This window comes from Rhinopithecus roxellana, chromosome 11 (genome assembly GCF_007565055.1).
Source record: "Rhinopithecus roxellana isolate Shanxi Qingling chromosome 11, ASM756505v1, whole genome shotgun sequence".
Taxonomy (NCBI): Eukaryota; Metazoa; Chordata; class Mammalia; order Primates; family Cercopithecidae; genus Rhinopithecus; species Rhinopithecus roxellana.
In genome coordinates this window covers 6970490-6996901 of record NC_044559.1, presented here as the reverse complement: position 1 = coordinate 6996901, position 26412 = coordinate 6970490, and the positions used below count along the sequence as shown (strand labels likewise).

At 40.9% G+C, this 26412-nt stretch overlaps 1 long non-coding RNA gene across 1 annotated transcript in view; it reads left to right on the top strand.

Moving 5' to 3' along the window:
• LOC115900481 overlaps positions 1–15035 on the top strand; it is a 131132-nt gene extending 116097 nt beyond the window's left edge. The window contains exon 4 of the long non-coding RNA XR_004060159.1: positions 14936–15035. This is a non-coding gene — a long non-coding RNA (uncharacterized LOC115900481). The remainder of the gene's footprint in view (positions 1–14935) is intronic.
• Positions 15036–26412: the final 11377 nt, after the last annotated feature.

Here is a 26412-nt window from a genome sequence, read left to right as displayed (position 1 = left end):
GTTTTGGTACCAGTACCATGCTGTTTTGGTTACTATAGCCTTGTAGCATAGTTTGAAGTCAGGTAGCGTGATGCCTCCTGCTTTGTTCTTTTGACTTAGGATTGTCTTGGCAATGCGGGCTCTTTTTTGGTTCCATATGAACTTTAAAGCTGTTTTTTCCAATTCTGTGAAGAAACTCATTGGTAGCTTGATGGGGATGGCATTGAATCTATAAATAACCTTGGGCAGTATGGCCATTTTCACGATATTGATTCTTCCTATCCATGAGCATGGTATGTTTTTCCATTTGTTAGTGTCCTCTTTGATTTCACTGAGCAGTGGTTTGTAGTTCTCCTTGAAGAGGTCCTTCACATCCCTTGTAAATTGGATTCCTAGGTATTTTATTCTCTTTGAAGCAATTGTGAATGGAAGTTCATTCATGATTTGGCTCTCTGTTTGTCTGTTACTGGTGTATAAGAATGCTTGTGATTTTTGCACATTGATTTTGTATCCTGAGACTTTGCTGAAGTTGCTTATCAGCTTAAGGAGATTATGGGCTGAGACAATGGGGTTTTCTAAATGTACAATCATGTCATCTGCAAACAGGGACAATTTGACTTCTTCTTTTCCTAACTGGATACCCTTTATTTCTTTCTTTTGCCTGATTGCCCTAGCCAGAACTTCCAACACTATGTTGAATAGGAGTGGTGAGAGAGGGCATCCCTGTCTTGTGCCAGTTTTCAAAGGGAATTTTTCCAGTTTTTGCCCATTCAGTATGATATTAGCTGTGGGTTTGTCATAAATAGCTCTTATTATTTTGAGGTACGTTCCATCAATACTGAATTTATTGAGCAGTTTTTAGCATGAAGGGCTGTTGAATTTTGTCAAAAGCCTTTTCTGCATCTATTGAGATAATCATGTGGTTCCTGTATTTGGTTCTGTTTATATGCTGGATTACGTTTATTGATTTGTGAATGTTGAACCAGCCTTGCATCCCAGGGATGAAGCCCACTTGATCATGGTGGATAAGCTTTTTGATATGCTGCTGAACCCGGTTTGCCAGTATTTAATTGAGGATTTTTGCATCAATGTTCATCAGGGATATTGGTCTAACATTTTCTTTTTTTGTTGTATCTCTGGCAGGCTTTGGTATCAGGATGATGTTGGCCTCAAAAAATGAGATAGGGAGGATTCCCTCTTTTTCAATTGATTGGAATGGTTTCAGAAGGAATGGTACCAGCTCCTCCTTGTACCTCTGGTAGAATTCAGCTGTGAATCTATCTGGTCCTGGACTTTTTTTGGTTGGTAGGCTATTAATTATTGTCTCAATTTCAGAGCCTGCTATTGGTCTATTCAGGGATTCAACTTCTTCCTGGTTTATTCTTGGGAGAGTGTAAGTGTCCAGGAAATTATCCATTTCTTCTATATTTTCTAGTTGATTTGCGTAGAGGCGTTTATAGTATTCTCTGATGGTAGTTTGTATTTCTGTGGGGTCGGTGGTGATATCCCCTTTATCATTTTTTATTGCATCTATTTGATTCCTCTCTCTTTTCTTCTTTATTAGTCTTGCTAGCGGTCTGTCAATTTTGTTGATTTTTTCAAAAAACCAACTCCTGGATTCATTGATTTTTTGGAGGGTTTTTTGTGTCTCTATCTCCTTCAGTTCTGCTCTGATCTTAGTTATTTCTTGCCTTCTGCTAGCTTTTGAATGTGTTTGCTCTTGCTTCTCCAGTTATTTAATTGTGATGTTAGAGTGTCCATTTTAGATCTTTCCTGCTTCCTCTTGTCGGCATTTAGTGCTATAAATTTCCCTCTACACACTGCTTTAAATGTGTCCCAGAGATTCTGGTATGTTGTATCTTTGTTCTCATTGGTTTCAAAGAACATCTTTATTTCTGCCTTCATTTCATTATGTACCCAGTAGTCATCCAGGAGCAGGTTGTTCAGTTTCCATGTAGTTGAGCGGTTTTGATTGAGTTTCTTAGTCCTGAGTTCTAGTTTGATTGCACTGTGGTCTGAGAGACAGTTTGTTATAATTTCTGTTCTTTTACATTTGCTAAGGAGTGCTTTACTTTCAATTATGTGGTCAATTTTGGAATAAGTGCAATGTGGTGCTGAGAAGAAGGTGTATTCTGTTGATTTGGGGTGGAGAGTTCTATAGATGTCTATTAGGTCCGCTTGGTGCAGAGATGAGTTCAATTCCTGGATATCCTTCTTAACTTTCTGTCTCGTTGATCTGTCTAATGTTGACAGCGGAGTGTTGAAGTCTCCCATTATTATTGTATGGGAGTCTAAGTCTCTTTGTAAGTCTCTAAGGACTTGCTTTATGAATTTGGGTGCTCCTGTATTGGTTGCATATATATTTAGGATAGTTAGCTCTTCCTGTTGAATTGATCTTTTTACCATTATGTAATGGCCTTCTTTGTCTCTTTTGATCTTTGATGGTTTAAAGTCTATTTTATCAGAGACTAGGATTGCAACCCCTGCTTTTTTTTGTTCTCCATTTGCTTGGTAGATCTTCCTCCATCCCTTTATTTTGAGCCTATGTATGTCTCTGCATGTGAGATGGGTCTCCTGAATACAGCAGACTGATGGGACTTGACTCTTTATCCAGTTTGCCAGTCTGTGTCTTTTAATTGGTGTATTTAGTCCATTAACATTTAAGGTTAATATTGTTATGTGTGAACTTGATCCTGCCATTATGATATTAACTGGTTATTTTGCTCATTAGTTGATGCAGTTTCTTCCTAGCCTCGATGGTCTTTACATTTTGGCATGTTTTTGCAATGGCTGATACTGGTTGTTCCTTTCCATGTTTAGGGCTTCCTTCAGGGTCCCTTGTAAGGCAGGCCTGGTGGTGACAAAATCTCTAAGCATTTGCTTATCTGTAAAGGATTTTATTTCTCCTTCAATTATGAAACAGTTTGGCTGGATATGAAATTCTGGGTTGAAAATTCTTTTCTTTAGGAGTGTTGAATATTGGCCCCCACTCTCTTCTGGCTTGTAGAGTTTCTGCCGAGAGATCTGCTGTTAGTCTGATGGGCTTCCCTTTGTGGGTAACCCGACCTTTCTCTCTGGCTGCCCTTAAGATTTTTTCCTTCATTTCAACTTTGGTGAATCTGGCAATTATGTGTCTTGGAGTTGCTCTTCTCGAGGAGTATCTTTGTGGTGTTCTCTGTATTTCCTGAATTTGAATGTTGGCCTGCCCTACCAGGTTGGGGAAGTTCTCCTGGATGATATCCTGAAGAGTGTTTTCCAACTTGGTTCCATTTTCCCCCTCACTTTCAGGCACCCCAATCAGACGTAGATTTGGTCTTTTTACATAATCCCATACTTCTTGCAGGTCATTTCTTTTTCTTCTTTTGGTTTCTCTTCTCGCTTCATTTCATTCATTTGATCCTCAATCGCTGATACTCTTTCTTCCAGTTGATCGAGTCGGTTACTGAAGCTTGTGGATTTGTCACGTATTTCTCGTGTCATGGTTTTCATCTCTGTCATTTCATTTATGACCTTCTGTGCATTAATTATTCTAGCTATCAATTCTTCCACTCTTTTTTCAAGATTTTTAGTTTCTTTTCGCTGGGTACGTAATTCCTCCTTTAGCTCTGAGAAGTTTGATGGACTGAAGCCTTCTTCTCTCATCTCGTCAAAGTCATTCTCTGACCAGCTTTGACCCATTGCTGGTGATGAGCTGCACTCCTTTGCAAGGGGAGATGCGCTCTTATTTTTTGTATTTCCAGCTTTTCTGCCCTGCTTCTTCCCCATCTTTGTGGTTTTATCTGTCTCTGGTCTTTGATGATGGTGACGTACTGATGGGGTTTTGGTATAGGTGTTCTTCCTATTTGATAGTTTTCCTTCTAATAGTCAGGACCCTCAGCTGTAGGTCTGTTGGAGATTGCTTGAGGTCCACTCCAGACCCTGTTTGCCTGGGTATCAGCAGCAGAGGTTGCAGAAGATAGAATATTGCTGAACAGCGAGTGTACCTGTCTGATTCTTACTTTGGGAGCTTCCTCTCAGGGGTGTACTCCACCCTGTGAGGTGTGGGGTGTCAGACTGCCCCTAGTGGGGGATGTCTCCCAGTTAGGCTACTCAGGGGTCAGGGACCCACTTGAGCAGGCAGTCTGTCCATTCTCAGATCTCAACCTCCGTGTTGGGAGATCCACTGCTCTCTTCAAAGCTGTCAGACAGAGTCGTTTGCGTCTGCACAGGCCTCTGCTGCTTCCCCTCTTGTTGTTTAGCTGTGCCCTGCCCCCAGAGGTGGAGTCCACAGAGACAGGCAGGTTTCCTTGAGCTGCTGTGAGCTCCACCCAGTTCGAGCTTCCCAGCGGCTTTGTTTACCTACTTAAGCCTCAGCAATGGCGGGCGCCCCTCCCCCAGCCTAGCTGCTGCTGCCTTGCGGTTAGATCTCAGACTGCTGTGCTAGCAATGAGGGAGGCTCCGTGGCTGTGGGACCCTCCTGGCCGGGTGTGGGTATAATCTCCTGGTGTGCCCTTTTGCTTAAAGCACAGTATTGGGGTGGGAAGTACCCGATTTTCCAGGTGTTGTGTGTCTCAGTTCCCCTGGCTAGGAAAAGGGATTCCCTTCCCCCTTGCGCTTCCCAGGTGAGGCAATGCCTCTCCCTGCTTCAGCTCTCGCTGGTAGGGCTGTAGCAGCTGACCAGCACTGATTGTCCGGCACTCCCCAGTGAGATGACCCCAGTACCTCAGTTGAAAATGCAGAAATCACCGGTCTTGTGTGTCGCTCATGCCGGGAGTTGGAGACTGGAGCTGTTCCTATTCGGCCATCTTGCCCAGTTATTTTAAAATTTTATTTTTTTTTATTTGACTCTTGAACTTCTCTAGAAGTATTTTGGTGTTGGCTATAAGATTAGAATCTAATTTTATTTTGTCCAAATTTAGCCAGTTTTCCCAGCACCATTTGATGAATAATTCATTATTTTATGCATTTAAAGCTCACCTGTAGCATATATTAGATTCCATTTTATTTGTCTGTTTCAGAGTTCTCAGTTCTCTTTGCTTATTCTGTTATTGTGTGCACCATCCTCAGGTGGGTTAAATCACAGTGTCTTTTAATGTGCCTTAAAAATATGTTCCGTCATCACTCTTTGTGAACATTTTTTCTCCGTTTTCATAGGAAAAAATGTGAAAGTATAAATCTTTTTTGGTCAAATTAAGAACTACTCCCATTTTAATTCTGGTGAAAATTAGGAGAGAATGACATCTTCGTAATGGTGAGTCCTTCTATCCAAGAGCATGCCTGGTCTCATAATTACACCATTTAGTCAAGTTTTATAGTTTCCATCGGTAAGTTTTTAAAATTATGTCTTTTTATGTCACAATGTTGTTCTATGTTAGCATAGATTTTTTTCTTAACAATTAAAATTTATAATTATCACCTTTATAGTTCTTGCTTTTGTAATAGTTGTCATTTTTGGCCTTATTACTAAACATCTTTAATCATTCTAATATATTTCTGTCTGATATTTTTCAGTTATTTCCTGTCAAGCAGTCATATTTGTAAGCCATGATAACTTCTGCCCTTCTGTTTAATTATTACACTTTTCTTCTCTGTAATATTGACTAGAAGTTCTAGAACATACAAAATAATTACAGTGATGCTATGCTTCCTTTTTTCTTCCTGACTGTAATAGAAATGCTTCAAGACATGGTCAATATTTTCTATTGATTTCTGATAGATATTCTTTATCACACCAAATAAGTAGCTTTCTGTTCTGAGTTTTCCTAGAATTTTTTCCCTTTGGTTACGACCAGATGTTAAAAATGCTTTCTCAGCATCTATTGAGATGTTCATGCATTTTTTCCTCCTTGCACCTATGATATGATGAACTAAAAATGTTTCTAATGTTAAATTCTTCTTGCACTTGTAGAATAAACCATATACAACGTGTTGACTCTATTTTATAACATGCTTCAAGATTTAGGCTTCTAATATTTGGTTTTTGTTGTTGCAGCAATTTCACCATCCTCCTCCTCCTCCTCATCCATTAGCAAGCTTTATCAGACATACACTGAATGCATGCAATATTTTGGAATTCATTTATATCATTTTCTAATCCTCATAATTATTCTTAAGAAAACTATTACTATCCTACTTTAGAAAAATAATTTAGAATGGTTAAGTGGTCAAGTCACAAAATATTTTTGGGTAATAGAGTAAGAATTTGAATATAGTTCTATTTAACTTTTAAGTCTACAATTTTAATCATTTCATATATCCTACATAGTTAGTGAAAAAATTAATCGGTAGATTATTTCATAATGCTCTATTTGTCAAATTTTATTATCAGGGTTATGCTAGTCTACTAAAATAAACTGAAATGCTTCCTATCTTTTCCAATGTTATTAAATATTTTAAATTTTCTCCATATGATATGATATCCAAATCATAGGTAAATGAGAATTTACCTGTTTAATTATTCAAAACATGTATTTTTGTTTACATTTTACATCCAATGTCCTGCTAAATGACTCTGCCCATGCACCAGGGATGAATAGTATGGTCAATAGACACATAAAGCTTGACACCTACACACTGGAAATATGATCCTTGTCTGAAGATCAGAAGGAACAGCCTCAGTCTAACCATGCTGCCCATACAGCATGGGGAAAAAATCCTTTCTTGTTGTAAGCATTGAAATGTTGGGTTTTTTTTTTTTATTTTAATTTTTGTGGGTACATAAAAGGTACATATATATTTGTGGGGTATATGAGATATTTTGACACATGCATACAATGTGACATAATCACATCAGGGTAAATGGGATATCTATCACCTCAAACTGTATCCTTCATGTTACAAACAATTCAGTTATACTCAGTTATTTTAAAACATACAATTAAATTATTACTGACTGTAGTCACCATGTTGTGCTATTAAATACTAGATTTTTTTCAATTTTTATTTTTATTTCAATAGTTCTTTGGGTAGGTGCTTTTTGGTTACACGAATAAGTTCTTTACTGGTGATTGGTTAACATATGCAAGTCAACAAGTGTGATACATCACATAAACAGAATTAAAAACAAAAACCATATGATCATCTCAATAGATACAGAAAAACTATTTGATAAAATTCGGCATTTCTTTATGATAAAAACCCTCAGTAAAATAGGCATAGAAGAGACTTACCTCAAAGTAATAAAAGCCATATACGAGAGACACACAGCCAACTTTGTACCGAATAGGGAAACGTTGAAAGTATTGCCCCTGAGAACTGGAGCAAGACAACGATGTCCACTTTTATTACTTCTATTCAGCATAGTACTGGAAGTCCTGGCCAAAGCAATATACCAAAAATGTGATGCCTTCAGATTTATTCTTGTTGTATAATTTGAAGTTCCAAAGTGTGTGTTAATTGGATTGGAAATAATACATGAAGAGTTCAGATTAATCAGGGGAGATTTTCATTCTTTACAATTATACATGTTTCCTTTGAGGAATGTATCACCATTTATGTGTCCTCTCAATTTACTTCAATGCAGTTTTGCAAATTTCTTCCTACAATTCCTGAATACTTTTGCATTATTTAAATGTAAAAAGATGTTAATTTTAAACATTTATATATATATATATATATATATATTTTTTATTATTATACTTTAAGTTCTAGGGTACATGTGCATAACGTGCAGGGGTTTGTTACATATGTATACTTATGCCATGTTGGTGTGCTACACCCATCAACTCGTCAGCACCCATCAATTCATCATTTATATCATGTATAACTCCCCAATGCAATCCCTCCCTCCTCCCCCCTCCCCCCTCCCCATGATAGGCCCCAGTGCGTGATGTTCCCCTTCCCGAGTCCAAGTGATCTCATTGTTCAGTTCCCACCTATGAGTGAGAACATGCGGTGTTTGGTTTTCTCTTCTTGTGATAGTTTGCTAAGAATGATGGTTTCCAGCTGCATCCATGTCCCTACAAAGGACGCAAACTCATCCTTTTTTATGGCTGCATAGTATTCCATGGTGTATATGTGCCACATTTTCTTAATCCAGTCTGTCACAGATGGACATTTGGGTTGATTCCAAGTCTTTGCTATTGTGAATAGTGCCGCAATAAACATACGTGTGCATGTGTCTTTGTAGTAGAATAATTTATAATCCTTTGGGTATATACCCAGTAGTGGGATGGCTGGGTCATATGGTACATCTAGTTCTAGATCCTTGAGGAATTGCCATACTGTTTTCCATAATGGTTGAACTAGTTTACAATCCCACCAACAGTGTAAAAGTGTTCCTATTTCTCCACATCCTCTCCAACACCTGTTGTTTCCTGACTTCTTAATGATTGCCATTCTAACTGGTGTGAGATGGTATCTCATTGTGGTTTTGATTTGCATTTCTCTGATGGCAAGTGACGATGAGCATTTTTTCATGTGTCTGTTGGCTGTATGAATATCTTCTTTTGAGAAATGTCTGTTCATATCCTTTCCCCACTTTTTGATGGGGTTGTTTGTTTTTTTCTCGTATATTTGTTTGAGTTCTTTGTAGATTCTGGATATTAGCCCTTTGTCAGATGAGTAGGTTGCAAAAATTTTCTCCCATTCTGTAGGTTGCCTGTTCACTCTGATGGTAGTTTCTTTTGCTGTGCAAAAGCTCTTTAGTTTAATTAGATCCCATTTGTCAATTTTTGCTTTTGCTGCCGTTGCTTTTGGTGTTTTAGACATGAAGTCCTTGCCCATGCCTATGTCCTGAATAGTACTACCTAGATTTTCTTCTAGGGTTTTTATGGTATTAGGTCTAACATTTAAGTCTCTAATCCATCTTGAATTAATCTTCGTATAAGGGGTAAGGAAAGGATCCAGTTTCAGCTTTCTACTTATGGCTAGCCAATTTTCCCAGCACCATTGATTAAATAGGGAATCCTTTCCCCATTTCTTGTTCCTCTCAGGTTTGTCAAAGATCAGATGGCTGTAGATGTGCGGTATTATTTCTGAGGACTCTGTTCTGTTCCATTGGTCTATATCTCTGTTTTGGTACCAGTACCATGCTGTTTTGGTTACTGTAGCCTTGTAGTATAGTTTGAAGTCAGGTAGCGTGACGCCTCCAGCTTTGTCCTTTTGACTTAGGATTGTCTTGGCAATGCGGGCTCTTTTTTGGTTCCATATGAACTTTAAAGCAGTTTTTTCCAATTCTGTGAAGAAACTCATTGGTAGCTTGATGGGGATGGCATTGAATCTATAAATAACCTTGGGCAGTATGGCCATTTTCACGATATTGATTCTTCCTATCCATGAGCATGGTATGTTCTTCCATTTGTTTGTGTCCTCTTTGATTTCACTGAGCAGTGGTTTGTAGTTCTCCTTGAAGAGGTCCTTTACATCCCTTGTAAGCTGGATTCCTAGGTATTTTATTCTCTTTGAAGCAATTGTGAATGGAAGTTCATTCCTGATTTGGCTCTCTGCTTGTCTGTTACTGGTGTATAAGAATGCTTGTGATTTTTGCACATTAATTTTGTATCCTGAGACTTTGCTGAAGTTGCTTATCAGCTTAAGGAGATTTTGGGCTGAGACGATGGGGTTTTCTAAATATACAATCATGTCATCTGCAAACAGGGACAATTTGACTTCTTCTTTTCCTAACTGGATACCCTTGATTTCTTTCTCTTGCCTGACTGCTCTAGCCAGAACTTCCAACACTATGTTGAATAGGAGTGGTGAGAGAGGGCATCCCTGTCTTGTGCCAGTTTTCAAAGGGAATTTTTCCAGTTTTTGCCCATTCAGTATGATATTAGCTGTGGGTTTGTCATAAATGGCTCTTATTATTTTGAGATACGTTCCATCAATACCGAATTTATTGAGCGTTTTTAGCATGAAGGGCTGTTGAATTTTGTCAAAAGCCTTTTCCGCATCTATTGAGACAATCATGTGGTTCTTGTCTTTGGTTCTGTTTATATGCTGGATTACGTTTATTGATTTGCGAATGTTGAACCAGCCTTGCATCCCAGGGATGAAGCCCACTTGATCATGGTGGATAAGCTTTTTGATGTGCTGCTGAATCCGGTTTGCCAGTATTTTATTGAGAATTTTTGCATCAATGTTCATCAGGGATATTGGTCTAAAATTCTCTTTTTTTGTTGTGTCTCTGCCAGGCTTTGGTATCAGGATGATGTTGGCCTCATAGAATGAGTTAGGGAGGATTCCCTCTTTTTCTATTGATTGGAATAGTTTCAGAAGGAATGGTACCAGCTCCTCCTTGTACCTCTGGTAGAATTCAGCTGTGAATCCATCTGGTCCTGGACTTTTTTTGGTGGGTAGGCTATTAATTGTTGCCTCAATTTCAGAGCCTGCTATTGGTCTATTCAGGGATTCAACTTCTTCCTGGTTTAGCCTTGGGAGAGTGTAAGTGTCCAGGAAATTATCCATTTCTTCTATATTTTCTAGTTGATTTGCGTAGAGGCGTTTATAGTATTCTCTGATGGTAGTTTGTATTTCTGTGGGGTCGGTGGTGATATCCCCTTTATCATTTTTTATTGCATCTATTTGATTCCTCTCTCTTTTCTTCTTTATTAGCCTTGCTAGCGGTCTGTCAATTTCGTTGATCTTTTCAAAAAACCAACTCCTGGATTCATTGATTTTTTGGAGGGTTTTTTGTGTCTCTATCTCCTTCAGTTCTGCTCTGATCTTAGTTATTTCTTGCCTTCTGCTAGCTTTTGAATGTGTTTGCTCTTCCCTCTCTAGTTCTTTTAATTGTGATGTTAGAGTGTCAATTTTAGATCTTTCCTGCTTTCTCTTGTGGGCATTTAGTGCTATAAATTTCCCTCTACACACTGCTTTAAATGTGTCCCAGAGATTCTGGTATGTTGTATCTTTGTTCTCATTGGTTTCAAAGAACATCTTTATTTCCGCTTTCATTTCGTTATGTACCCAGTAGTCATTCAGGAGCAGGTTGTTCAGTTTCCATGTAGTTGAGCGGTTTTGATTGAGTTTCTTAGTCCTGAGTTCTAGTTTGATTGCACTGTGGTCTGAGAGACAGTTTGTTATAATTTCTGTTCTTTTACATTTGCTGAGGAGTGCTTTACTTCCAATTATGTGGTCAATTTTGGAATAAGTGTGATGTGGTGCTGAGAAGAATGTATATTCTGTTGATTTGGGGTGGAGAGTTCTATAGATGTCTATTAGGTCCGCTTGGTGCAGAGATGAGTTCAATTCCTGGATATCCTTCTTAACTTTCTGTCTCGTTGATCTGTCTAATGTTGACAGCGGAGTGTTGAAGTCTCCCATTATTATTGTATGGGAGTCTAAGTCTCTTTGTAAGTCCCTAAGGACTTGCTTTATGAATCTGGGTGCTCCTGTATTGGGTGCATATATATTTAGGAGAGTTAGCTCTTCCTGTTGAATTGATCCCTTTACCATTATGTAATGGCCTTCTTTGTCTCTTTTGATCTTTGATGGTTTAAAGTCTGTTTTATCAGAGACAAGGATTGCAACCCCTGCTTTTTTTTGTTCTCCATTTGCTTGGTAGATCTTCCTCCATCCCTTTATTTTGAGCCTATGTATGTCTCTGCATGTGAGATGGGTCTCCTGAATACAGCAGACTGATGGGTCTTGACTCTTTATCCAGTTTGCCAGTCTGTGTCTTTTAATTGGAGCATTTAGTCCATTAACATTTAAGGTTAATATTGTTATGTGTGAACTTGATCCTGCCATTATGATATTAACTGGTTATTTTGCTCATTAGTTGATGCAGTTTCTTCCTATCCTCGATGGGCTTTACATTTTGGCATGTTTTTGCGATGGCTGGTACCGGTTGTTCCTTTCCATGTTTAGGGCTTCCTTCAGGGTCTCTTGTAAGGCAGGCCTGGTGGTGACAAAATCTCTAAGCATTTGCTTATCTGTAAAGGATTTTATTTCTCCTTCACTTATGAAACTTAGTTTGGCTGGATATGAAACTCTGGGTTTAAAATTCTTTGCTTTAAGAACGTTGAATATTGGCCCCCACTCTCTTCTGGCTTGTAGAGTTTCTGCCGAGAGATCTGCTGTTAGTCTGATGGGCTTCCCTTTGTGGGTAATCCAACCTTTCTCTCTGGCTGCCCTTAAGATTTTTTCCTTCATTTCAACTTTGGTGAATCTGGCAATTATGTGTCTTGGAGTTGCTCTTCTGGAGGAGTATCTTTGTGGCGTTCTCTGTATTTCCTGAATTTGAATGTTGTCCTGCCCTGCTAGGTTGGGGAAGTTCTCCTGGATGATTTCCTGAAGAGTGTTTTCCAACTTGGTTCCATTTTCCCCCTCACTTTCAGGCACCCCAATCAGGCGTAGATTTGGTCTTTTTTCGTAATCCCATACTTCTTGCAGGCTTTGCTCATTTCTTTTTCTTCTTTTTTCTTTTGGTTTCTCTTCTCACTTCATTTCATTCATTTGATCTTCAATCGCTGATACTCTTTTTTCCAGTTGATCGAGTCGGTTACTGAAGCTTGTGCATTTGTCACGTATTTCTCGTGTCATGGTTTTCATCTCTGTCATTTTGTTTATGATCTTCTCTGCATTAATTAGTCTAGCTGTCAATTCTTCCACTCTTTTTTCAAGATTTTTAGTTTCTTTGCGCTGGGTACGTAATTCCTCCTTTAGCTCTGATAAGTTTGATGGACTGAAGCCTTCTTCTCTCCTCTCGTCCAAGTCATTCTCTGACCAGCTTTGATCCGTTGCTGGCGATGGGCTGCGCTCCTTTGCAGGGGGAGATGCGCTCTTATTTTTTGAATTTCCAGCTTTTCTGCCCTGCTTCTTCCCCATCTTTGTGGTTTTATCTGCCTCTGGTCTTTGATGATGGTGACGTACTGATGGGGTTTTGGTATAGGTGTCCTTCCTGTTTGATAGTTTTCCTTCTGACAGTCAGAAGGACTGTCTGTTGGTCTGTTGGAGATTGCTTGAGGTCCACTCCGGACCCTGTTTGCCTGGGGATCAGCAGCAGAGGTTGCCGAAGATAGAATATTGCTGAACAGCGAGTGTACCTGTCTGATTCTTCCTTTGGAAGTTTCCTCTCAGGGGTGTACTCCACCCTGTGAGGTGTGGGGTGTCAGACTGCCCCTAGTGGGGGATTTTTCCCAGCTAGGCTACTCAGGGGTCAGGGACACACCTGAGCAGGCAGTCTGTCCGTTCTCAGATCTCAACCTCCGCGTTGGGAGATCCACGGCTCTCCCCAAAGCTGTCAGACAGAGTCGTTCGCGTCTGCACCGGCTCCCGCTACTTCCCCTGTTGGTCTTCAGCTGTGCACTGTCCCCAGAGGTGGAGACTACAGAGACAGGCAGGCTTCCTTGAGCTGCTGTGAGCTCCACCCAGTTCGAGCTTCCCAGCGGCTTTGTTTACCTACTTAAGCCTCAGCAATGGCGGGCGCCCCTCCCCCAGCCTCGCTGCTGCCTTGCGGATAGATCGCGGCAGACTGCTGTGTTAGCAGTGAGGGAGGCTTCGTGGGCGTGGGACCCTCCCGGCCAGGTGTGGGATATATTCTGGTGTGCCTGTATGCTTACAGCGCAGTATTGGGGTGGGAGTTACCCGATTTTCCAGGTGTTGTGTGTCTCAGTTCCCCTGGCTAGGAAAACGGATCCCCTTCCCCCTTGCGCTTCCAGGTGAGGCGATGCCTCTCCCTGCTTCAGCTCTCGCTGGTCAGGCTGCAGCAGCTGACCAGCACCGATTGTCCGGCACTCCCTAGTGAGATGACCCCAGTACCTCAGTTGAAAATGCAGAAATCACCCGTCTTCTGTGTCGCTCGCGCTGGGAGTTGGAGACTGGAGCTGTTCCTTTACGGCCATCTTGCTCCGCCCTCCAAACATTTATATTTTTAAAATTCACCAAAATCAACTTTCAAATTGGTACATTCAGATTGTATTTTTTTTTTTTTTTTTTTTTTTTTGCTGGACTGTCCTTCGAGCTTCTATTTGCAGATTCTCAAACTTTTTAAATATGATGTTATAATCAATTGACAAATTTGTTCAAATTAGAAACTCCTGTGCCCCACCTTCTTTAGTTGATTTGGATGTAACTTAGAAATCTATAGTTTTAATAAAATGTCCGAAAATTCTAATTTAAGGTAGATAAGTGTCCACAATTTGAAACATTTTGCTTTTAAGTGCTTTCCAAAGGTTTCAGCTAGTTTTTCTTTTCTTTCTTTCAAATGGGAGAACATCCCAACATTAGAATCAAAATTTCCTTCTACTTCTCAGACAGTCAAATCCTCATCCTCCAAAAGGCAACCAGCTCTTAAACTGAAAATTAACCTTTGTAAGGGCAGAAACCTTTTTTTGAGACGAAGTCTCACTCTGTTGCCAGGCTGGAGTGCAATGGCACCATCTCAGCTCACTGCCACTCCGCCTCCCAGGTTCAACACATTCTCCTGCCTCAGCCACCTGAGTAGCTAGGATTACAGGCATGCGCCACTAAGCCTCATTAATTTAATTTTTGTATTTTTAGTCCAGATGGGGTTTTGCCATGTTGTCCAAGCTGGTTTCGAACTTTTGAGCTCAAGTGATCCGCCCGCCTTAGCCTTCCAAAATGCTGGGATCGCAGGTGTGAACCACTGTGCCCAGCTAAGGAAATTTTATGTCTTGTTTACCTCTGGTCCTCAGTGTTTAGAACAATGAGTGATACAAATCAATTTTTGTTGAATGAATACATACATGCATTTACATAGGACAATTATAGTTTTCAAAATAATTTTGAAATGTGGCTTGAGATAATCCATGGTCTTTCTCCTTCATGGCCCCCTACCCTCGGATATTCAGAAAACAAAAGCCCCCTGTGGTCTGAATGTGTCCCCCAAAATTCATATGATGAGACTTAATCACCATTGTGATAGTATTAATATGTGGAGACTTCAGGAGATGATCAGATCACTAGGTCAGAGCTCTCGTGAATAGGATTCAGGCTTTTATGAAAGAGCTTGAGAGATCTGATTTCCCGCCTGTCCCTTCTGCCATGTAAGACACAGCCCTTGTCCCCTCAGGAGGATGCAGCAGCCAGAAGCCGTCCTGGAAGCAGAGAGCAGCCCTCGCCAGACACTGAGCCTGCTACACCTTGACCTGGCCTTCCCAGCCTCCAGTACTGTGAGTAACACATTTCTTCTTCTTTTTTTTTTTTTTTTTTTTTTTTTTTTTTTTTATAAATTATTCATTCTCAGTATTTTGTTATACCAACACAAACAGACTAAGACACCCCCTCATTTTCTGAATGGAAAGGTATTATATACGAATGACTATTTCAGAGTCTTCATCTTGATAAAAATGTGCACAAGTGTTTTTTTTTTTTTTTTTTTTAGTCCCTGCTTGTAAGTAAGAAAAAGAGAACACTCATATAATTAATTAGGATGAAAAAATTGTTCTTTTACTTTCTGTGGGCATGTTGGAATAAGTGTAAAAAGTCAGTTATTTAAAAATAAAAACCAAGTTATAGTTTAATTTCTGAGGACAAGATCTCTGAAGGTATTTGAAACTGAATTGCACACCATCATCTCTCAGCTGATTAAAAAAGAAAATACTTGATTTTAAAAATAAAAAGGCATTTTATCTTAAGTAGCCAACATTCCAGAGAAAGAAATTCAAAATTGACCTCTTATGGGCATGGGAATTCACACGTGTAATCCCAGCACTTTGGGAGGCCGAGGCGGGAGGATTGCTTGAGTCCAGGAGCTTGAAACCAGCCTAGAGAAAATGGTGAAACCCCATCTCTACCAAAAATGCAAAAATTAGCTGGTGTAGTGGTGGGTGCCTGTAGTCCCAGCTACTTGGGAGGCTGAGGTAAGAGAACCACCTGAGCCAAGAAAGTCAAGAAAGTCGAGGTTGCAGTGAACCATGATTGCCCCTCTGCACTCCAGCCTGGGTGACTTATTGAGACCTTGTTTCAAAACAAAAAAATGAAGAAACAAACACCAAACAAACAAAAAAAAAAGCCAAAAAAAAACCCAAAAAAAACAAAAAAAACGCTACACACAAAAACCCTCATCTATACATTCAAAATTACTGTCTGGCACATGCACACACTTCTCTATTCCCCACTGTAATTTCTGTCATATTCACAATTTTACTTAGGTTCAATTTTCTTTTCTTTTCTTTTATTTTTTTTTGAGACCGAGTCTCGCTTTGTCGCCCGGGCTGGAGTGCAGTCGCCGGATCTCAGCTCACTGCAAGCTCCGCCTCCCGGGTTCACGCCATTCTCCTGCCTCAGCCTCCCGAGTAGCTGGGACTACAGGCGCCCGCCACCTCACCCGGCTAGGTTTTTGTATTTTTTGGTAGAGACGGGGTTTCACCGTGTTAGCCAGGATGGTCTCAATCTCCTGACCTCGTGATCCGCCTGTCTCGGCCTCCCAAAGTGCTGGGATTACAGGCTTGAGCCACCGTGCCCGGCAGGTTCAATTTTCTAAGTGAACTTCTGGGTTCTTTTTCTCAGGAAAAAAATCATTATTATTTATTTTATTCAATATCTATAGAACAAACATACTATAGAATGATATATAGTAGATATCTAAAATCTATAGTACAGGTCATATACCGTGAAGAACGAAGTAGTCAGATAATCAAGTTTACCCCAAATAAATTACTGTTATTTTTTTATGATTTTTACATAGTTGAGATCATACTGTGTATACAATTTTACACCTACTGTTTGCTTAATTTAAAAATAATTTGCGGGGGGGGGCGGAGCAAGATGGCCGAATAGGAACAACTCCAGTCTCCAACTCCCAGCGCGAGCGACACAGAAGACCGGTGATTTCTGCATTTTCAACTGAGGTACTGGGGTCATCTCACTAGGGAGTGCCGGACAATCGGTGCTGGTCAGCTGCTGCAGCCTGACCAGCGAGAGCTGAAGCAGGGCGAGGCATCGCCTCACCTGGAAGCGCAAGGGGGAAGGGGATCCGTTTTCCTAGCCAGGGGAACTGAGACACACAACACCTGGAAAATCGGGTAACTCCCACCCCAATACTGCGCTGTAAGCATACAGGCATTCCAGGAGAATATATCCCACACCTGGCCGGGAGGGTCCCACGCCCACGAAGCCTCCCTCACTGCTAACACAGCAGTCTGCCGCGATCTATCCGCAAGGCAGCAGCGAGGCTGGGGGAGGGGCGCCCGCCATTGCTGAGGCTTAAGTAGGTAAACAAAGCCGCTGGGAAGCTCGAACTGGGTGGAGCTCACAGCAGCTCAAGGAAGCCTGCCTGTCTCTGTAGTCTCCACCTCTGGGGACAGCGCACAGCTGAAGACCAACAGGGGAAGTAGCGGGAGCCGGTGCAGACGCGAACGACTCTGTCTGACAGCTTTGGGGAGAGCCGCGGATCTCCCAACGCGGAGGTTGAGATCTGAGAACGGACAGACTGCCTGCTCAGGTGTGTCCCTGACCCCTGAGTAGCCTAGCTGGGAGAAATCCCCCACTAGGGGCAGTCTGACACCCCACACCTCACAGGGTGGAGTACACCCCTGAGAGGACACTTCCAAAGGAAGAATCAGACAGGTACACTCGCTGTTCAGCAATATTCTATCTTCGGCAACCTCTGCTGCTGATACCCAGGCAAACAGGGTCTGGAGTGGACCTCAAGCAATCTCCAACAGACCAACAGAGAGTCCTTCTGACTGTCAGAAGGAAAACTATCAAACAGGAAGGACACCTATACCAAAACCCCATCAGTTCGTCACCACCATCAAAGACCAGAGACAGACAAAACCACAAAGATGGGGAAGAAGCAGGGCAGAAAAGCTGGAAATTCAAAAAATAAGAGCGCATCTCCCCCTGCAAAGGAGCGCAGCCCATCACCAGCAACGGATCAAAGCTGGTCAGAGAATGACTTGGACGAGAGGAGAGAAGAAGGCTTCAGTCCATCAAACTTATCAGAGCTAAAGGAGGAATTACGTACCCAGCGCAAAGAAACTAAAAATCTTGAGAAAAGAGTGGAAGAATTGACAGCTAGACTCATTAATGCAGAGAAGATCATAAACGAAATGACAGAGATGAAAACCATGACACGAGAAATACGTGACAAATGCACAAGCTTCAGTAACCGACTCGATCAACTGGAAGAAAGAGTATCAGCGATTGAAGATCAAATGAATGAAATGAAGCGAGAAGAGAAACCAAAAGAAAAAAGAAGAAAAAGAAATGAGCAAAGCCTGCAAGAAGTATGGGATTACGTAAAAAGACCAAATCTACGTCTGATTGGGGTGCCTGAAAGTGAGGGGGAAAATGGAACCAAGTTGGAAAACACTCTTCAGGATATCATCCAGGAGAACTTCCCCAACCTAGTAGGGCAGGCCAACATTCAAATTCAGGAAATACAGAGAACGCCACAAAGATACTCCTCCAGAAGAGCAACTCCAAGACACATAATTGCCAGATTCACCAAAGTTGAAATGAAGGAAAAAATCTTAAGGGCAGCCAGAGAGAAAGGTCGGGTCACCCACAAAGGGAAGCCCATCAGACTAACAGCAGATCTCTCGGCAGAAACTCTACAAGCCAGAAGAGAGTGGGGGCCAATATTCAACGTTCTTAAAGAAAAGAATTTTAAACCCAGAATTTCATATCCAGCCAAACTAAGTTTCATAAGTGAAGGAGAAATAAAATCCTTTACAGATAAGCAAATGCTTAGAGATTTTGTCACCACCAGGCCTGCCTTACAAGAGACCCTGAAGGAAGCCCTAAACATGGAAAGGAACAACCGGTACCAGCCATCGCAAAAACTTGGCAAAATGTAAAGACCATCGAGGCTAGGAAGAAACTGCATCAACTAACGAGCAAAATAACCAGTTAATATCATAATGGCAGGATCAAGTTCACACATAACAATATTAACCTTAAATGTTAATGGACTAAATGCTCCAATTAAAAGACACAGACTGGCAAACTCGATAAAGAGTCAAGACCCATCAGTCTGCTGTATTCAGGAGACCCATCTCACATGCAGAGACATACATAGGCTCAAAATAAAGGGATGGAGGAAGATCTACCAAGCAAATGGAGAACAAAAAAAAGCAGGGGTTGCAATCCTAGTCTCTGATAAAACAGACTTTAAACCATCAAAGATCAAAAGAGACAAAGAAGGCCATTACATAATGGTAAAGGGATCAATTCAACAGGAAGAGCTAACTCTCCTAAATATATATGCACCCAATACAGGAGCACCCAGATTCATAAAGCAAGTCCTTAGAGACTTACAAAGAGACTTAGACTCCCATACAATAATAATGGGGGACTTCAACACTCCGCTGTCAACATTAGACAGATCAACGAGACAGAAAGTTAACAAGGATATCCAGGAATTGAACTCATCTCTGCACCAAGCGGACCTAATAGACATCTATAGAACTCTCCACCCCAAATCAACAGAATATACATTCTTCTCAGCACCACATCGCACTTATTCCAAAATTGACCACATAATTGGAAGTAAAGTACTCCTCAGCAAATGTAAAAGAACAGAAATTATAACAAACTGTCTCTCAGACCACAGTGCAATCAAACTAGAACTCAGGACTAAGAAACTCAATCAAAACCGCTCAACTACATGGAAACTGAACAACCTGCTCCTGAATGACTACTGGGTACATAACGAAATGAAAGCGGAAATAAAGATGTTCTTTGAAACCAATGAGAACAAAGATACAACATACCAGAATCTCTGGGACACATTTAAAGCAGTGTGTAGAGGGAAATTTATAGCACTAAATGCCCACAAGAGAAAGCAGGAAAGATCTAAAATTGACACTCTAACATCACAATTAAAAGAACTAGAGAGGCAAGAGCAATCACATTCAAAAGCTAGCAGAAGGCAAGAAATAACTAAGATCAGAGCAGAACTGAAGGAGATAGAGACACAAAAAACCCTCCAAAAAATCAATGAATCCAGGAGTTGGTTTTTTGAAAAGATCAACAAAATTGACAGACCGCTAGCAAGACTAATAAAGAAAAAAAGAGAGAGGAATCAAATAGATGCAATAAAAAATGATAAAGGGGATATCACCACTGACCCCACAGAAATACAAACTACCATCAGAGAATACTATAAATGCCTCTACGCAAATCAACTAGAAAATCTAGAAGAAATGGATAATTTCCTGGACACTTACACTCTCCCAAGGCTAAACCAGGAAGAAGTTGAATCCCTGAATAGACCAATAGCAGGCTCTGAAATTGAGGCAACAATTAATAGCCTACCCACCAAAAAAAGTCCAGGACCAGATGGATTCACAGCTGAATTCTACCAGAGGTACAAGGAGGAGCTGGTACCATTCCTTCTGAAACTATTCCAATCAATAGAAAAAGAGGGAATCCTCCCTAACTCATTTTATGAGGCCAACATCATCCTGATACCAAAGCCTGGCAGAGACACAACAAAAAAAGAGAATTTTAGACCAATATCCCTGATGAACATTGATGCAAAAATCCTCAATAAAATACTGGCAAACCGGATTCAGCAGCACATCAAAAAGCTTATCCACCATGATCAAGTGGGCTTCATCCCTGGGATGCAAGGCTGGTTCAACATTCGCAAATCAATAAACGTAATCCAGCATATAAACAGAACCAAAGACAAGAACCACATGATTGTCTCAATAGATGCAGAAAAGGCTTTTGACAAAATTCAACAGCCCTTCATGCTAAAAACGCTCAATAAATTCGGTATTGATGGAACGTACCTCAAAATAATAAGAGCTATTTATGACAAACCCACAGCTAATATCATACTGAATGGGCAAAAACTGGAAAAATTCCCTTTGAAAACTGGCACAAGACAGGGATGCCCTCTCTCACCACTCCTATTCAACATAGTGTTGGAAGTTCTGGCTAGGGCAATCAGGCAAGAGAAAGAAATCAAGGGTATCCAGTTAGGAAAAGAAGAAGTCAAATTGTCCCTGTTTGCAGATGACATGATTGTATATTTAGAAAACCCCATCGTCTCAGCCCAAAATCTCCTTAAGCTGATAAGCAACTTCAGCAAAGTCTCAGGATACAAAATTAATGTGCAAAAATCACAAGCATTCTTATACACCAGCAACAGACAAGCAGAGAGCCAAATCAGGAATGAACTTCCATTCACAATTGCTTCAAAGAGAATAAAATACCTAGGAATCCAGCTTACAAGGGATGTAAAGGACCTCTTCAAGGAGAACTACAAACCACTGCTCAGTGAAATCAAAGAGGACACAAACAAATGGAAGAACATACCATGCTCATGGATAGGAAGAATCAATATCGTGAAAATGGCCATACTCCCCAAGGTTATTTATAGATTCAATGCCATCCCCATCAAGCTACCAATGACTTTCTTCACGGAATTGGAAAAAACTGCTTTAAAGTTCATATGGAACCAAAAAAGAGCCCGCATTGCCAAGACAATCCTAAGTCAAAAGGACAAAGCTGGAGGCGTCACGCTACCTGACTTCAAACTATACTACAAGGCTACAGTAACCAAAACAGCATGGTACTGGTACCAAAACAGAGATATAGACCAATGGAACAGAACAGAGTCCTCAGAAATAATACCGCACATCTACAGCCATCTGATCTTTGACAAACCTGAGAGAAACAAGAAATGGGGAAAGGATTCCCTATTTAATAAATGGTGCTGGGAAAATTGGCTAGCCATAAGTAGAAAGCTGAAACTGGATCCTTTCCTTACCCCTTATACGAAGATTAATTCAAGATGGATTAGAGACTTAAATGTTAGACCTAATACCATAAAAACCCTAGAAGAAAATCTAGGTAGTACCATTCAGGACATAGGCATGGGCAAGGACTTCATGTCTAAAACACCAAAAGCAACGGCAGCAAAAGCCATAATTGACAAATGGGATCTAATTAAACTAAAGAGCTTTTGCACAGCAAAAGAAACTACCATCAGAGTGAACAGGCAACCTACAGAATGGGAGAAAATTTTTGCAACCTACTCATCTGACAAAGGGCTAATATCCAGAATCTACAAAGAACTCAAACAAATATACGAGAAAAAAACAAACAACCCCATCAAAAAGTGGGGAAAGGATATGAACAGACATTTCTCAAAAGAAGATATTCATACAGCCAACAGACACATGAAAAAATGCTCATCATCACTGGCCATCAGAGAAATGCAAATCAAAACCACAATGAGATACCATCTCACACCAGTTAGAATGGCAATCATTAAGAAGTCAGGAAACAACAGGTGTTGGAGAGGATGTGGAGAAATAGGAACACTTTTACACTGTTGGTGGGATTGTAAACTAGTTCAACCACTATGGAAAACAGTATGGCAATTCCTCAAGGATCTAGAACTAGATGTACCATATGACCCAGCCATCCCACTACTGGGTATATACCCAAAGGATTATAAATTAGTCTACTACAAAGACACATGTACACGTATGTTTATTGCGGCACTATTCACAATAGCAAAGACTTGGAATCAACCCAAATGTCCATCTGTGACAGACTGGATTAAGAAAATGTGGCACATATACACCATGGAATACTATGCAGCCATAAAAAAGGATGAGTTTGCGTCCTTTGTAGGGACATGGATGCAGCTGGAAACCATCATTCTTAGCAAACTATCACAAGAAGAGAAAACCAAACACCGCATGTTCTCACTCATAGGTGGGAACTGAACAATGAGATCACTTGGACTCGGGAAGGGGAACATCACACACTGGGGTCTATCATGGGGGGGGGAGGGGGGAGGAGGGAGGGATTGCATTGGGGAGTTATACATGATATAAATGATGAATTGATGGGTGCTGACGAGTTGATGGGTGCAGCACACCAACATGGCATAAGTATACATATGTAACAAACCTGCACGTTATGCACATGTACCCTAGAACTTAAAGTATAATAAAAAAAAAAAAAAAAAAAAAAAAAAAAAAAAAAAATAATTTGCGTTAATAAAATATTTATAAACATAATTTAAGAAATAATAAATATTACACTGATTGAAGGTGAGTGTTTTTGATGTTATATTTCTTGTCCATATGTTAATTAAAAATTAAATACTGGTTCGATGTTTTTTTTTTTTGCGAAAGAATTTTGCTCTCCTTGCCCAGGCTGGAGTGCAATTGTGCCGTCTCGGCTCACTACAACCTCTGCTTCCCGGGTTCAAGCCATTCTCCTGCCTCAGTCTCCCAAGTGACTGGGAATACAGGCACCTACCACCACACCTGGCTAATTTTTGTATCTTTAGTAGAGACGGAGTTCCACCATGTTGACCAGGCTGGTCTTGGACTCCGGACCTCGGGTGATCCACTATATTTGGCCTCCCAAAGTGCTGGGATTATAGGAGGAAAATTGTTTTTTGAAGCTACTCCTCATTAATAATGATTAAAAATATAGTAATCATGAGTGGTGGCCTTGTTAGTCTACTACTGGTGTAAAATGCTGTGTAAATCTATGCTCAGCAGCTTATAGCAATGAACACGCTTAGAGGTCTATAAGATGGCTGCCCTACCCGACTCATTCTGGGCCTGGTTTGGAGTTGTGCTGGCTTCCTAGAGCAGTTCATTCTCAAGCTGAAGTCTGAAAGCTCCCAGTGGAGCTAGTGGGACCACATTATTCCTCCTAGAGTCTTAAAAGCAGAACTGATACACCGTTACTTCCACTGATATTCATATGTTAAAAGCAGCTCACATGGTTAAACTCAACATCCAAGGGTAAACTCTCCATGGGGACTGGGATGGAGAAAGCAGGAGAGAATGTTTTCTAAAGTGGCAAATGTGGCAATTTATCCTCTTATTCATTATGGCAGGGACATGCTCAGAGTTTATATAAAAATCACTTTAAATAGTTCAGGGATAAATTTAAAAGAAGAGGTGCTTAAACCCCTAATTTGTAATACTCAAAATTATTTGATTTGCCAAGAGGACTTTGCTGCATTCCCCAAGTCTGGTGGAAAACATATGGTGCATATTTTGTAAAACTGGTAACACATTAGAAATTAAGCTATGTCTTCAGAATGAAAAAAAAAAAAAAGATTGATAGTAGTTTCAAGTATTCTTATAGTTCAAATGTCTCCATGCATTGATCAATAGGCACAGCTGTACTTAAAATCAGACTCTTCTTTGATAAGGTGTTGAATGATGGGGGACATGTCTGAGAAGAAAACTGAGAGGAAGTTTGAAGATATATCTAGGAAAGAAATGCTCTTTTAAGGGAAAGGTTTTCCTTTGTGAAAAAGAGGTAGACCGGGCCGGGCGTGGTGGCTCATGCCTATAATCCCAGCACTTTGGGAGGCTGAGGTGGTTGGATCACGAGGTCAGGAGATTGAGAACATCCTGGCTAACATGGTGAAACTCCGTCTCTACCAAAAATACAAAAAATTACCTGGGCGTGGTGGTGGGCGCCTGTAGTCATAGCTACTTGGGAGGCTGAGGCAGGAGAATGGCATGAACCTGGGAGGCAGAGCTTGCACTGAGCTGAGATCATGCCACTGCACTCCAGCCTGGACAACAGAGTGAGACTCCATCTCAAAAAAAAAAAAAAAAAAAAAAAAAAAGCAAACTAGGTAGACTGTAATTTGGGTTGATCTAGGATGGATGGTTTAGTAGGCTGAATAACAACCTCCAAATATATTCACGTCCTAGTACTCAGAACCTATAAATGTTGTCATATATGGAAAAAGGAACTTCACCAGTGTGATTAAATTAAGGTTCTTGAGATGAGAGTTTATTCTAGATTATATGTGTGGGCCCTAAATGTAATCACAAATGTCCTTACCAGGGGGAGGCAGAGGGAGATTTGGCTAAGAGGTATTGTGATGAAGCAGAGAAAGAAGTGATGCACTTCGAAGACAGAGGGAGGGGCCACAAGCCAAGGAATCCAGGTGACCACTAGAAGGTGTAAAAGGCAAGGAAATGGATTCTCCACTGACGCCTCCAGAGAGTGTGTGGCCCTGCCAACATCTTGATTTCAGCCCAGTGAGACCCACTGCTGACCCTGGCCACCAGAACTGTAAGAGAGTAAGTGTATCTTGTTTTAAGTCACCAACTTTGTGATAATTTGTGACAGCAGCCATAGGAAACGAATACAGATGGTCCCTGAGAAAGTTTGCAAAGTTTCCAAATTGACCAACATATTACAATACTCTGCTCTGCAAAAACAAAAATCACACAATCTTGTATAATGTGCAATATTTGATTTTGATTAAATGAGCTTCTGTAAGATAAGAGTGACTGGCCAGGCATGGTGGCTCACACCTGTAATCCCAGCACTTTGGGAAGCCGAGGCGGGTGGATCACCTGAGGTCAGGAGATCAAGACCATCCTGGCCAACATGGTGAAACTCCATCTGCACTAAAATACAAAAAAATTAGCCTGATGTGGTGGTGCATGCCTGTAGTCCCAGCTACTTGGGAGGCTGAGGCAGGGGAATTGCTTGAACCTGGGAGACGGAGGTTGCAGTAAGCTGAGATCAACACACATACCGCTGCACTCCAGCCTGGCGACAGAGCAAGACTCCATCTCAAAATAAAGATAAGAAAAAAAGATAAGAATGTCGTCTTAGACACTACTCACTTGTGGACATTGTTTGGTTTGAAGAGTAGGAAGGAGGCCTTCAGTTTGCTATGGGTTGAATTGTGTCCACCAAAAAGATGTTGACATCCTAACCTCTAGTACTTGTGAATGTGACTTTATTTGGTATATTAGTCAGGGTTCTCTAGAGGAACAGGACTATTAGGATATATGTATATAGAAAGTGGAGTTTATTAAGGAATATTGACTCACATGATCACAAAGTGAAGTCCCTCAATAGGCCATTTGCAAGCTGAGGAGCAAGGAAGCCAGTGTGAGTCCCAAAACCTCAAAAGTAGGGAAGCCAACAGTGCAGCCTTCAGTCTGTAGCCAAAGGCCTGAGAGCCCCTGGAAAATCACTGGTGTAAGTTCAAGAGTCAAAAAGCTGAAGAACTTGGAGTCTGATGTTCGAGGGCAGGAAGCATCCAGAACCAGAGAAAGATGGAGGCCAGAAGACTCAGTAAAGACTCAGTAAGTCTAGTCCTTCCACATTCCTCTGCTTTTATCCTAGCTGGCTGGCTGCTGATTAGATGGTACCCACTCAGATTGAGGGTGGGTCTGCCTCTCCCAGTCCACTGACTCAAATGTTAATCTCCTTTGGCAACACCCTCACAGGCACACCCAGGAACAATACTTTGCATCCTTCAATCCAATTAAGAAGACACTCAGTATTAACCATCACATTTGGAAACAGGCTCTTTGCAGATGATGAAATTATGATGAAGTAATTAGGGTGGACTGTAATCCAATATGACTGGTGTCCTCATAAAAAGGGGAAAGTTGGAAACAGAGCCAGACATGTACAGGGTAAAGATGGTATAAAGACACAGAGAACAACATCTACAAGCCAAAGAACACCTGAGGCCACCAGAAGCCAGAAGAGACACACTGAACAAATTCTGTCTCACAGGTCCCAAAAGGAACCAATCCTGTTGACACATTGACTTTGCACTTCTAG